This window comes from Salvelinus alpinus, chromosome 23, assembly GCF_045679555.1.
Source record: "Salvelinus alpinus chromosome 23, SLU_Salpinus.1, whole genome shotgun sequence".
NCBI lineage: Eukaryota > Metazoa > Chordata > Actinopteri > Salmoniformes > Salmonidae > Salvelinus > Salvelinus alpinus.
In genome coordinates this window covers 45,741,480-45,756,616 of record NC_092108.1, presented here as the reverse complement: position 1 = coordinate 45,756,616, position 15,137 = coordinate 45,741,480, and the positions used below count along the sequence as shown (strand labels likewise).

At 41.1% G+C, this 15,137-nt stretch overlaps 1 protein-coding gene across 2 annotated transcripts in view; it reads left to right on the top strand.

Annotated features, from left to right (window-relative positions):
* Nucleotides 1-15,137, top strand: part of LOC139551142 (activated CDC42 kinase 1-like) — a 116,849-nt gene that overhangs the window by 3,398 nt on the left and 98,314 nt on the right. Inside the window, exons 2-3 of one of the 2 annotated variants that reach the window (XM_071362564.1) lie at nucleotides 10,651-10,719; nucleotides 12,228-12,554. The gene's annotated coding sequence lies outside the window, so the exon portion shown is untranslated. The remainder of the gene's footprint in view (nucleotides 1-10,650; nucleotides 10,720-12,227; nucleotides 12,555-15,137) is intronic. The other variant, XM_071362565.1, reaches the window with a different exon arrangement.

Below are 15,137 nucleotides of genomic sequence, written 5' to 3'. Positions count from 1 at the left end.
AATTCCAAATGCTGCCCCCTACCCTAGAGAAGTTAAGCCATTTTGCCTCAACTTTGGAAGTATGCTTGGGGTCATTGTCCATTTGGAAGACCCATTTGCGACCAAGCTTTAACTTCCTGACTGGTGTCTTGAGATGTTGCTTCAATATATCCACATCATTTTCCTCCTCATGATGCTGTCTATTTTGTGAAATGTACCAGTCCCTCCTGCAGCAAAGCACCCCCACAACATGATGCTGCCACCCACGTGCTTCATGGTTGGGATAGTGTTCTTCGGCTTGCAAGCCTCCCCCTTTTTCCTCCAAACATAATGATGGTCATTATGTCCAAACAGTTCTATTTTTGTTTCATCAGACCAGAGGACATTTCTCCAAAAAGTACAATATTTTTCCCTATGTGCAGTTGCAAACCTTAGTCTGGCTTTTTTTAATGGCGGTTTTGGAGCAGTGGCTTCTTCCTTGCTGAGCAGCCGTCCAGGTTATGTTTATATAGGACTTGTTTTACTGTGGATATAGATACTTTTGTACCTGTTTCCTCCAGCATCTTCACAGGGTCCTTTGCTGTTGTTCTGGGATTGATTTGCTCTTTTCGCACCAAAACACGTTCATCTTTAGGAGACAGAATGCTTCTCCTTCCTGAGCGGTATGACGGCTGCGTGGTCCCATGGTGTTTATACTTGCGTACTATTGTTTGTACAGATGAACGTGGTACCTTCAGGAAATTGCTCCCAAGGATGAACCAGACTTGTGGAGGTCTACAATTGTTTTTCTGAGATCTTGGCTGATTTCTTTAGATTTTCCCATGATGTCAAACAGAGGCACAGAGTAGGTCTTGAAATACATCCACAGGTTCACCTCCAATTGACTCAAATTATGTCAATTAGCCTATCAGAAGCTTCTAAAGCCATGACATCATTTTCTGGAATTTTCCTAGCTGTTTAAAGGCACAGTCAACTTCCTGTGTGTAAACTTCTGACCCACTGGAATTGTGAAATAATCTGTCTGTAAACAATTGTTGGAAAAATTACTTGTCATGCACAAAGTAGATGTCCTAACCGACTTGCCAAAACTATAGTTTGTTAACAAGAAATTTGTGGAATGGTTGAAAAATGAGTTTTAGTAACTCCAACCTATGTGTATGTATTCTTCCAACTTCAACTGTACATGTGCGTGTTGTTTTCATAGATAGCTTTTAATAGTTTGTAGCTCAAACCATTTGGACTCTACAGACATTTTTGTAATGAAGACCCAATGATCCGTGAACCGTACATGATACAGACAACCGGAGTCCTATACAGTGCATTCAGAAAAAATATTCAGACCCCTTGACTTTTTCCACATTTTGTTACATTACAACCTTCTAAAATGGATTAAATAAAAAATCCTCATCAATCCTCACACATCACCCCGTAATGACAAAGTGAAAACAGGTTTTTAGAAATTTTTGCAAATGTATTAAAAATAAAAAACAGGTACCTTATTTACATAAGTATTCAGGACCTTTGCTATGAGACTCAAAATTGAGCTCAAGTGCATCCTGTTTCCATTGATCATCCTTGAGATGTTAATCCAACTTGATTGGAGTCCACCTGTGGTAAATTCAATTGATTGGACATGATTTGTAAAGGCACACACCTGTCTATATAAGATCCCACAGTTAACAGTGCATGTCAGAGCAAAAACCAAACCATGAGGTCGAAGGAATTGTCCGTAGAGCTCTGAGACAGGATTGTGTCGAGGCACAGATCTGGGGAAGGTTACCAAAACATTTATATACCATTGAAGGTCCCCAAGAACACAGTGGCCTCCATCATTCTTAAATGGAAGAAGTTTAGAACCACCACAACCCGGCCAAACTGAGCAATCGACCCTAAGCACGCAGCCAAGACAACGCAGGAGTTGCTTCGGGACAAGTCTCTGAATGTCCTTGAGTGGCCCAGCCGAGCCCAGACTTGAACCCAATCGAACATCTCTAGAGAGACCTGAAAATAGCTGTGTGGCGATACTCCCCATCCAACGAGACAGCGCTTGAGAGAAACTGCAGAGAAGAATGGGAGAAACTCCCCAAATACAGGTGTGCCAAGCTTGTAGCGTCATACCCAAGAAGACATTGCTAAATAGCCCAGTACTGTAGCCTACTCCCGACCGTCACGTTGTACAGCGCCATATTTTCTGTTCCATCCTAACTGAAACCCAGAGGGTTTTTAGTTTTTCTTGTAATAGAAACCCCATAATATTAATCAAATTAATTTAGCAACATTTCTTAATCAATCCCATGTACTATGTTCTTACAAAAAAAAAAAAATCTCTAGTACAGCCACTATTGAAAGCTATCAAATGCTTCTCAAAGATGCCCTTTGGTGGTCAAACTAGCACTAACTAGCATTAATGGTACCAATGGTTTACACTTATATAACGTGCCATAGAATTCTGCGGTACCATGCAAGCTGCGCCGCAACTTTTTTAAAGGACAAACCAATGTACTGAAGAAGACCCGAGGCTGTAAGCGCTGCCAAAGGTGCTTCAACAAAGTACTGAATAAAGGATCTGAATCCTTATGTAAATTTGATATTTTCAGTTTTTAAATTTATAAAATCCCCACATTTCTAAACCTGTTTTTGCCTTGTCAATGTGAGGTATTGTGTGTATGTGTGTGTAGACTGAGATTAATATATATTTTTTTGCCATTTTAGATTAAGCCTGTAACGTAACAAAATGTGGAAAAAGTAAATGGGTCTGAATACTTTCAGAATGCACTGTAGTCACAGATTTGTAAAATCATTCTCACAGATCATACCACTGCTGAGAAGAGATTAATAATATTTGACCGACTGGGGATAAAAACAAAAACAATGGCTGGTGTGAGAATCTAAATCCATTGTACATTGTCAATTATTTGTGTTTGCTGTACTTTGCATCACATTCAGACTTCTCTAGCAATACGAAGCAAGTTCAACAGTGTTAGAAAACCGCCAGAAAAGAAGGTAGGTGAACCTGCAGGAGAAAAGGAGAGTAAACGTGTAGCTCCACTCTATAGGGGCCCTGCCTGCCTTCACACGCAGTGTCTTATCACACACCTGGTGTCAGATACGGGGCCTGAGGGCAGCAGTTAGGCCTACTGACTGAGCACGGCTCTCTACCTCCTACGCACTGTGCCCTGCCTCACCCCAGCCCAGCCCAACACAACACAGCCAAACCACAGAGACTGTCAAAGAACTCCCATACAGAAACCAGAAGGTACATATTTACAGGGATTATACTAATAATGACAAAATCCTACCACTGACAATGGTAATACTGTTGATACAGTTGTAATGGCTTTCAAGTATGAATAGAAAAAGTCATAATGAGTGATTTCATTGATTTGAACTGTTTTTAGTCAACAAATTATCTTATTGCATGTAAATGTAAGTCATATAAGTGGGATAATCTCAGTGCCTTAACCATGTAGGGATCATTCAAAGAATCTGACTACCTGTATGATGCAAAAATAATCTACTGCTAATGGAATTATTTACATGTACCCAAATTTGATAATTTGTCTTTTGTAGAGACCCCTGCATGCTGACATGCACATTAGCCTACTCATTAGCATAGACTGGTGCCATTATATGGAAATCTGATAGCAACGGTGGTTATGGTTTTATACCTGTCATTACGTGACCAATTTATACACATCTAGTGTTTTTACTGGAGCAATTAAGGTTAATGGCTCTTCGCTAATTGTAGAACTGAAGTCCCTGATTGTGACCAACAGCATAAAGTCCCATGTGGGTTTTCCCCCATTTTTAAAAATGTATTTTACCACATGAGTCTTATTCACTAGGCACCAAACTTTCACTCACTCTCATACACTATATGGCAAGCTTCTCCCCTCAGTGTTTTACATTTAGATAATGAATCACTCAACAAACCTCACAGGGAATGGTGAGAATGGCCGAATCAGGAAGTTTATTTGATCAGTGCAAAGTGGAGTTGTTAAATTAAGTGCAGTAATCTCTTCACAGAAGCTGAACGACTGGCTCCCCATGCCTCAGTGAGTCCTGAGTGCATTTTGGACTCAGTCAATATCTGACCGCTTAGGGTGCTGATATCTCATTGACTGCCTGAGAGGATCAATGCCTTTTCTGGCACTAACAAGTGCTCGTGATCAAAACAATAGCATGTTATGCCATGAGTAATGCCTAATTGCCTATATGGAGCCATAGAAGGCCACACATTTTGAGAGCAAAAATGTTTTTTATAATCTTGCCTAGTGTTTGCTAATCAAACAGGATATGACTTGTCTTTTACAGACCCAATGTATAGGCTAAACAATTTTCTTCCTTGTATTTTTCACCTTTAATGGATTGTCAAATAGTCAACTTCTTTTGTCATGATAACAATAAGTGACAAATGATCTATGTGACAATATATTTGTCAATCTCCTTTAATTAATTGCCTCACCAAATGCATCATAGCTGTTTTCTTCACCAACTCCTGATGCCAGCCGGAACTCCCTTCAGAATCCAGTAGCTGTAGTGATGGGGTGACAATTGGATGATTACTTCCAAATAAGTAAGCTATTAGCACAATTATTAAGGCCAGATCAATTAAAGATGCACTATACAGAAATTGCTCCGCCATTTCCTGGTTGCAAAAATTAGAATAGTTCGCCTAATTTCAGTTTGTGACAAAACAAGCAATTATATTTTAGAGAAGCATTGTACAATCTAAACCGCTGTGAAATATGTTTTCCATTACCAAAAATATTATATTCTCAGCTGTTTGAAGCTGGTGTACAAAACCGAAAGTAAAATATGCTAAAACGAAACTTAAGCAAAGGAAGCGTAGAAATGGCGCACTTACAACCAATCTACTGCTTCCTATACTTTTCTTTCAATGAGTGACAGATCTATAACTCAAATTTTTCTGTGAATTTGGTCGGGTCACCCAAAAAGTTACATATTGCAGTTTTAACCTCAAACCAACGATACATTTTGATTTTAGCCTAGCTACTGCTTCTCATTTTTTATTCCGTACATTTAATGCTATCTTGCATTGCATTAGTGAACTCCCACTACACTCGCTACACATTGAGCCTCTTTGCCACTTTGATTGGCCAATGTAAATAACAAGCTGCACTCATGAAGGATCCCGGACAGCAACCGGTCTCTTTTTATGGGCTGCATGTCATAAACTGCATTGAAAAGTTTTTATTTATTTTTTAAAAGACTTTTCAGTGTTAAAATAGAACTATACATTCTTTCGCTGCAAAAATGAATACCCACACAAGTACTCGAATACTAACGTCCATTTGGATATTCAAATAACCGTGCACATCCCCGGTTTCTACCTGAGGCAATTATTTCGAGCCCACTCATCTTTGTCATATCATCCACCTCCTCCAATTGATAGAGAGAACATTGGTCCCTGTAGTACTTTATCAAATTTCCTGCTACGACTTTGTACATTTAAGCCTTGCTTTGAATGATGGTCCTCTATCTGTTACCAACTGTGAAGGAACATTCTTTAGTATCTTCTATTGAAATACAGTATGTTGTGGATGAAAGTAGGTTCACAATTTCATGCAAACCTTCAGTTTTTACTACAAGTGAAGGTTAGCGATACAAAGAAGAGTTTGTGAATGTTCAATCAGCAGGATCTAATTAGGCCTATATCTTTTACTACACGCAGGGCCTTTTTAAAATATATTTGTCGAGTAGGCTACTTACAAGATTCAAATAACGGGAGATCAAGACAAGCAGCATTGCATGTTACAACACTTAAAGCAAAGCCTTAGTCAGTACCAATAGTACTGCCCTTAAACGTCACCTCTTAATGGGTTTTGTCCGGACACGTGGAACAATTGCGCAAAGAAACAATGCCAGTTGTCTGTGTTCAAGTGCTCATGATTAATAAAGATTGCCCATTCAATCGCCCTTGTTTTTCTAACAGTGGCGTGATGACTTCATTATGACCACATCAGTGAAAGGCCTCGCTGTACTGTTGGCGCATGAATCAGCAATTACTCGACTGGGTGAACTGGACCACTTCCATTTTCTCTGCAGTTTGTCGTTCAGAAAAGTTCACCCAATTAATGGATCACAGTCATATCACAGCCATGGTGCAATTCTGACGCAATGTTGTACCATGGAAAATTGCCTGTTTTTAATGACAATTCAGATACGGTAATGAACCTTACAACATTGACCATCTACATTAGGCCTAAGTGAAAGGACTGGTCTGTATCAATGACTGTCCTCCCTGGGTTTTGGGGGGGGGGGGCAGTATGTAAATAAAATCTACAATGATCAAATAAATGCAAGCTAGGGTTGTATGGCTTTTTAGCTATGTATAGTAGTGTGTGTATAGTATAAGTATATATATTTAAGTATATATATGTATAGTATAAGCCTCTTCATGTATATCTCTTGGTGGTTTATATCCCAGGAAGTCTGAAGTGTGTATTATCTAAGGACAAAGGAATCATTTGTGAGGGCATGGCGAAGAATGGAGTGGTGTTTCTCTCCGGTCCTAACCCTACACTAGGTGGGTGTACAGTCAATCCTGTCTGTGAATCGGTTTGATTCATCGAGCTCCCTGGGGGCCCCTTGGGCATTCCTCAACTGCCAACATATGTATTTATTATTATTTCTTTTTTGGTACTCACTTGGGGTCACCACCCCAAAAATATATACATTTTGATAATACAACATTTTGACATATGCAAGTCAATTTAGATACTATATCAACCTTTTGATAATCTGCCCTTGCCTTCCGTCCTGCTAGCTAACGTTCAATCTCTGGAAAATAAATGGGACGAACTGAAAGCGCATTTATCCTACCAACGGGACATTACTGGGGCCAAGCTTCTTGCCATCCAGGACCTCTATACCAGGCGGTGTCAGAGGTGGCCCTAAAAATGGTCAAAGACTCCAGCCACCCTTGTCATAGACTGTTCTCTTTGCTACCGCACGGCAAGAGATAACGGAGCGCCAAGTCTAGGTCCAAGTGGCTCCTAAATAGCTTCTACCCCCAAGCCATAAGACTTCTGAACAGCTAATCAAATGGCTACCCAGACTATTTACATTGCCCGCCCCCCCCTCTGTTATTATCTATGCATAGTCACTTTAATACCTCTACCTACATGTAAATATTACCTCAATTACCTCGACACCAGTGCCCCCGCACATTGACTCTGTACTGGTGCCCCCTGTAAATAGCCCCGCTATTGTTCTTTAATAATTTGTTTCTTATCTCTTACTTTTTGGGGGGGTATTTTCTTAAAACTGCATTGTTGGTTAAGAGCTTGTAAGTAAGCATTTCACTGTAAGGTCTACTACACCTGTTTTGTATTCTGTGCATGTGACAAATACAATTTGATTTTGATTTGACACATCAGATTATGGTCAATTTAATCTTGGCTATAGTTTAAAGGTGGTATAGTTTAGGCTGTGCAGGCTGACTGACACGTTTGTTTCCCACTCATCAGCTTGGATAGAGTCAAGAATATGTTTAGCATTATTCTAAAGGCCTACTGCAACACACAGCATGTTTTTGTTTCCCTTACAATACATTTGATTAGTTATAGTAAATAAAACAGTCCCATAACAGATTATTTTTATAAAGTAAAAGTGAATGATATCAACCTGCAAGGTCACCTGGTCAAATTTTTTGCTGCTGATAAATAGGCATAACACAATATTTTTTTTATTAAATCAACCACTTCACCCTCATTCATTTAGGCCAAATTGAATTATTAATAATAATAATATTATTATTATTATATAAAAAATGTTACCTTTATTTAAGTTCTTATTTAAGTTCAAATTCTTATTTACAAATTCTTATTCTTATATTATTCTAATTTAAATTAACGGCCATTCATTCAGTGAGGAGAGAGAGAGAAGCATCGGCGTCTGTCTGGGTACCAACGTTCTACTGTGCGTTGTCTTGGCGAGTTAAGTTTGGTAAAAGTGTGGGTGGAAAAAACGGTAAAAAGGCTCAATACTTTTCTGTTTGTGATTTCATAGTTCTGAGAAATTAGCAATGTAAAATAAAAACATTTAGGAAAAGTCAGGGAAGGTTCTAGTGTTAAATGTGTTAAACTCACATCGGCTGCAAGATCACACAGTCGTTTTGGTACAGCTGGTGCTCTCATGCATGGTTTAGTGTTGCTTGCTTCAGAAGCAACACTCACCAGGCAGGCTCTTGTTGCTGGGCAGCTCTGGGCTGGGTTTCCCTTTGTAATCCATGATAGTTTGCAAGCCCTGCCACATTCGTCATAGCCGGCATTGTAGGATTCGATCTTAGTCCTGTATTGACGTTTTGCCTGTGTAATGGCTCGGAGGTCGTAGCGGGATTTCTTACAAGCGTCCAAATTAGTTTCCCGGTCCTTAAATGTGGATGTTACCTGTAATCCATGGCTTCTGGTTGGGGTATGTACTAGAGGTCGACCGATTAATCGGAATGGCCGATTAATCGGGGCCGATTTCAAGTTTTCATAACAATCGGAAATCGGTATTTTGGGGCGCAGATTTGCCAATTTTATATATATATATATATTTTTTTACACCTTTATTGAATCTTTATTTAACTAGGCAAGTCAGTTAAGAACACATTCTTATTTTCAATGACGGCCTAGGAACGTTCTGCCTCGTTTAGGGGCAGCTCGGGGGATCCAATCTTGCAACCTTGCAGTTAACTAGTCCAATGCTCTAACACCTGATTACATTGCACTCCACGAGGAGCCTGCCTGTTACGCAAATGCAGTAAGCTAAAGTAAGTTGCTAGCTAGCATTAAACTTATCTTATAAAAAACAATCAATCAATGACTGTCATCGCTCCAATGTGTACTTAACCATAAACATCAATGCCTTTCTTAAAATCAATACACAAGTATATATTTTTAAACCTGCATATTTAGCTAAAAAACATCCAGGTTAGCAGGCAATATTAACCAGGTGAAATTGTGTCATTTCTCTTGCGTTCATTGCACGCAGAGTCAGGGTATATGCAACAGTCTGGCTCTTTGCGAACTAATTATGACATAACATTGAAGGTTGTGCAATGTAACAGGAATATTTAGACTCATGGATGCCACCCGTTAGATAAAATACGGAACGGAATAAACGTCTTGTTTTCGAGGTGATAGTTTCCAGATTAGCCAAAGGTATATGGTTTAGAGAGAAATAGTCGATGCGTTATAATTCCTGTAATAATTTGCGGCTGAATTTGAAAGGGGTTCCTTCGTTATTTTACCGTTCATGTCTTCCATAGAGAATGTCTTGATCTACTTCAAATAAGGTCTGTGTTTCGTGCAGGCTTAAACCGCCTCGGCGTTTCGATACCCGTGTAAATCTCACTAGGATAAGGTAACGTTTGTCAACATATTTTCATAAATCCACTCTACAATTTTTTTTTATCTTTGCTTATATTTAGCCAATATTGATCATAGTTACCTTGTCCTATGGATATCTACACAGTTATAAAATTGGCGGTGTAAGCCTACACGAAACACAGACCTTATTTTAAGTGAATCTAAAAATATCCTATGCAATAAATGAAGGAACCGCTTTTCAGATTTTGCTAGGTGTCATGGGAATTATGACTCGCACTTTGGTTGTCAATTCTTACCATGCCCATTATTAAAATAGGATTTCCTGCATATAGAAATTAAGGTTTTTGTTTTCAACATTCATCACAGGTAACTTAAACTCTATTTTTATTCAAACAGTTGAGAGTATTTGTCTCCTAAGCAGACTCTTCAGTATCATTGTCACTTCAGAGCTGTGTGCGTGTGTGTATTTATGTATTATATTAAGTCAAAATAAAAGTGTTCATTGTTCATTCAGTATTGTTGCAATTGTCATTATTACAAAAATGTGTGTGTGTGTATGATATATATATATAATTTATTTTTATTTTTTATAAATCGGCCGATTAATCGGTATCGGCTTTTTTTGTCCTCCAATAATCGGTATCGGCATTGAAAAATCATAATCGGTCGACCTCTAGTATGTACGGTGCCTTCAGAGAGTATTCACACCCCTTGACTTTTTCCACATTTTGTTGTTACAGCCTGAATTGAAAATGTATTATATTGAGATTTTGTGTCACTGGCCTACACACAATAACCCCATAATGTCGAAGTGGAATTTTGTTGTTAGAAATTCCCGGAGAAATTCCCGGAGTGTCGCAGCGGTCTAAGGCATTGCGTCGCAGTGCTAGAGATCCGGGTTCGATCCTGGGCTGTGTCGCAGCAGACCGGGGAGACCCATGAGACGGCGCATAATTGGCACCGCGTCGTTCGGGTTAGGGGAGGGTTTGGCCGGCTGGGATGCCCTGCGCCCTGCCAGGCGCATGCACGCTGACTTCAGGTCGCCAGCTGTACGGTGCGGCTGGCTCCCGGGTTAAGCGAGCAGTGCGTCAAGAAGCAGTGCGGATTGGCGGGTTGTGTTTCGAAGGACGCATGGCTCTCGACCTTCACATCTCCCGAGTCCGTACGGGAGATGCAGCGATGGGACTGTAACTGTAACTAAAAATGAGACTGTAACTAAAAATATGCTTAACAAGTCACATAATAAGTTGCATAGGCTCACTCTACTGTATGGGCAATAATAGTGTTTAACATGATTTTTGAATGACTACATCATCTCTGTACCCCACAGATACAATTTTATGCAAGGTCCCTCAGTCGAGCAGTGAATTACAAACACAGATTCAACCACAATGACCAGGTAGGTTTTCCAATGCCTTGCAAAAATGCAAATGAAAAAAGATGACATTTTAATATCCCTTTGAGCATGGTGAAGTTATTAATGACACTTTGGATGGTGTATCAATACACCCAGCCACTACAAAGATACAGGCTAACTCAGTGGCTGGAGAGGAAGGGAACAGCTCAGGGATTTCACCATGAGGCCAATGGTGACTTTTAAACAGTTTAGAGTTTCATGGCTGTGATAGGAGAAAACTGAGAATGGATCAACAACATTGTAGTTGCTCCACAATACTAAACTAAATGACAGAGTGAACAGAAGGAAGCCTGTACAGAATAAAAATATTCCAAAACATGCATCCTGTTGAGCAATAATGCACTGTAGTAGAACAGGCAAAATCCCTGAGGAAAACCTGTGTCAGTCTGCTGTCCAAAAGATACGGGGAGACAATTTCACCTTTCAGCAGGACAATAACCTAAAACACAAAGCCAAATATACTCTGGAATTGCTTACCAAGACGACATTGAATTTTCCTCAGTTGTCTTTTTGCAGTTTTGACATAAATCGCCATGGAAATCTAGGGCAAGACTTGAAAATAGCTGTCTAGCAATGATCAGCAACCAACTTGACAGAACTTGAAGAATGGTGAAAAGATTAACGTGCAAAAATAATTCCAGGAATTCAGGTGTAGAAATTTCTTATGGACTTACCCAGAACGACTCACAGCTGTAATCGCTGCCAAAGATGAAAACGTATATAAATGAGATATTTCTGTATTAAATGTTCAATACATTAGCAAAGATTTCCAAAAACATGTTTTCACTTTGTCATTATGGGGTATTTTTTTTGTTATCCATTTTGAGTTGTGTCTGTAACAAAACAAAATGTGGAATAAGTCAAGGTGAATGAATACTTTCTCAATGCATTGTACGCACGGTCACTGTAAAACGACATCCCTACAGGTTTCATTTTATTAGGGATCATTTCCCCCTCAGGTTGTAGAATTGTCCGATTTGTCTGTGGAGGTGGCCGTGGCACTTGACTTTACAGAAAAACTGACTGGTGGACTGCACTTAAGGACGTTCTCAAGCCCACCAACTATCACAAATTCCTACTATCTTTCAAAGCGCTGTCTCAATGTTTTACCTCATTAGATATTAATGCTTGTTGGAGATAAGGGCTGGGAGGCAGTTGGCCCCCTGCTGAGCACTCTGCTTTCTCACTCTGACCCCATCACTCATCAGGGTGTCATGATTACGGTGGTTGTATGTGTACCAAGAACAGAGGGTTATGTTTTCAGTCGGTGAGAGTTAGAGAGGGGGAGAGGAAGAAAGTGTAGGTGTTGCACTGTCTCCGCAACCCACGCTACCAAATTTGATAGTAGGACTAATACAGCATCGATGTTGTACAGTGTTCTTCGTCAAGTAGGACCAACCTTGATTACAACTTCCAGTAAATATGACCATATATTGACATTAATTGTTATGCAATGGTATTGATTCTGGGGGTGTGCTTTTTTCTCTCAGGCAGTTTCCTGAAATAGACTCCTTGGGTGTGTGTGGTTTCCCATGGACGGGGACGTGCGAGACCATGTGACCCACTGACCTTTCCGCACCATCCCACAGCGACATAATGGACTCTTAGCCGGGGCTGCGCCTCGCCACGGACCGGGGCCTGCCGCCATCCAGTCCGTGCGTGACCTCTGACCTTCCTACCCCCCCCCCCCCCACCCAGCCGTACACCCTACTGTCCCTGAGGGTAGGCTCGTCCCCAGAGAGAGAGAGAGCGAGAGTGTACAGACAGACGGAGGGACAACTTCTACTTTCGGCCTTCAGCCTACCATCACCTAGGAGGTAAGACATGTGTTGTGTTTATACATTATGAATGCTTGGTGAAAATCTTTGTTAGTTAGGATGTGTGTGTGTGTGTGTGTGTGTGTGTGTGTGTGTGTGTGTGTGTGTGTGTGTGTGTGTGTGTGTGTGTGTGTGTGTGTGTGTGTGTGTGTGTGTGTGTGTGTGTGTGTGTGTGTGTGTGTGTGTGTGTGTGTGTGTGTTGCAAGAAAGTTGTTCTTCTGTCAAATGTGGTCTGAATCTAGAGTCTGGGCTAAGTTTTCTTGGTCTGCAAATTCAGATAAAGGAACGATGCAAAGATAGATGCCCATTGAGATTCACCCTCGCTGTCAAAGCCGTGTTCATTCAGTTTCCAGTCCAAATTCTTATGTCCAAAGCATCTCAGCAATGCAGACATGCAATGAAATCAGTCTGACTTGCTTTGCTTGGTGGAAGGAATGTGCAAGTGAGATCCAGTTTTGAATGGAGGGTATTTATTCACTTTAATAGGGTTAGCTAAGGAGGATGTCATTCGGGGGTCACAGGTTGTCCAGTGTTTTCTAACTGAGACTGCTGGAGCAATTTTTTTTGTACATGGTGGTGTTTTGGCTTTTTGTGTTTTTGTAGCAGTAAGACCAAAACAAAGTTGCACACACACATTGCACTTTGTACTGTGTGTACACAACCACCCAACCACATACTCCTACACACGCAAACAGACAAAGCGATGCTGATTGGTTGGCCATTTCCTGCGAAAACAGGCGTGTGCCCACGCAAAAGCGAAGCGTATCTGAGAGCAGTGGTTTTTTTTTCTCTTTGGCTGAAATGTCTGCATGACAGTGGCGTTTCCAGAGCCAGCTGAGCTGATGAGGTAAGAGTCAGTCCGTCAGGCCCTGCTTGGCTACACAAGAGCTCCTCTGTTCCTTCCTCCCACTCAAGACGAGATACAGGCCAGCCATGCACCCAAACAGCTGTCTGCTGCTCACTGTTGCTGTTTAAAGAGGACTGCCTGAGAGGTGTGTACAGGAAATAATTAGTGAACGCTCCCTACTTAGCAGCTATTATCTTCTTTTCTCTGGTAGACCAACAGTCTTTGGGTAAATGGGGGGGAGGAGTGTGAGGCCGGCCCGGAATAGCAGCGAGTGTGCTTCTTGTGAAGTGTCTCTCAATGTTGGGAGGGCCTGGGGGGCCCAGACTGACGGCAGAGAAGTAAGAGGAAGGAGCCCTTGCGGTGGTGGCAGGGGGAGTGTTATTTTAATCAGGGTGCCACGTTCCCCCCCCCCCCAACCCACCAACCCTCTCGCTCTCTGTCCCTCAAACAATTTTCCCTCTTAAATTCTCTTCTTTTCTGTTCCTTCTTGCTCTCTTTCTGCACACACCTCTCCCTTCATCCTTCCCCATTTGAGCTCATCTTCAGTGTTTTTGCTCACATTCTCTCGCTGTAATAATGTATGCCATTTTAGCAGATGCTTTTATCCAAAGTGATTTAGTCATGCACGCATACATTTTACATACGGGTGGTCCTGGGAATGGAACCCACTATCCTGCCGTTGCAAGTGCCATGCTCTCCTCTCTCTCCCACATAAGCACACACAGTTATCGCCTTACCACAGTCAAAGACATGCAGTGTGCCTATTCCGGATATATGTCAGGTGTGTCATGGACGTGTCCGGGAGCGTGTTCATATGGCCTTTTTAACGGGGGCAGGCCGTTGCGTTCTCCAGTTATAGGTTGGTGGTGCTGTCTCGTTTTCTATGTTCCTCCTCCCCAATGGACTGTATGTGTTTGTGGTGCATTGGTTTCATTTTCATTTTTAATTTTGGGATGAAATACTGTTAAGAATAATAGCCCACTTGTTTTTCAGTACAGTGTGTGGGGCCCAGTGGTGTGGTGTTCTTAAAGAGATAAATTACCCCAACACAACAAATACAAAATAGAACCTGGTTGTTTTCCCCACACTAAAACAGTTTATTTTTTAAACATATGAAAAATATATATTTTTATAATTATATATATTTCAGCAGCTTAGGGAAAGAAAAAAAAAAGCTTTTTTCATGTATCCTACTCTACTCTGCCCACACACAGGCAGCTCAATTCTGATATTTTTTCCACTAATTGGTCTTTTCACCAATCAGATCAGATCTTTTGCCAATAACCGGGCAAACGCACACCATGTGTTGTCTGCTATAGTATGCTTTAGGAAAAATCTGCAGGCTTCAATCCAGTTCTTGTCAGTTGGACAGTGACATGTGTTCTCCAGGACCACCTGGGAGTGTTGAGCTGCTCTAAGCTAGTTGTCACACGTTGGCATGCAGTCAGACTAGCTATCCGAAGGCTGTAACGCCACTAGTTACTAACCTTGCCCATACACTCGTGATTCACGGCAACCAGAAACATATCAGGGACGTGCTGGAGATGGAGCGTCTGATAAGCGTACGTACGACTCACTCACTTAGATTGTCTGTGTTAACAGGAGTCCTAGTAACACAGACAGCCCTGTAGTAGGTGGGAGACTGCATTCATCTCAATCTTGTGTAATCTATTTTTTCTCTCTCCTCTCTTCTCTGCCCCTTATTTCTAGACTCTCTCTCCATGTGTTTCCACCTC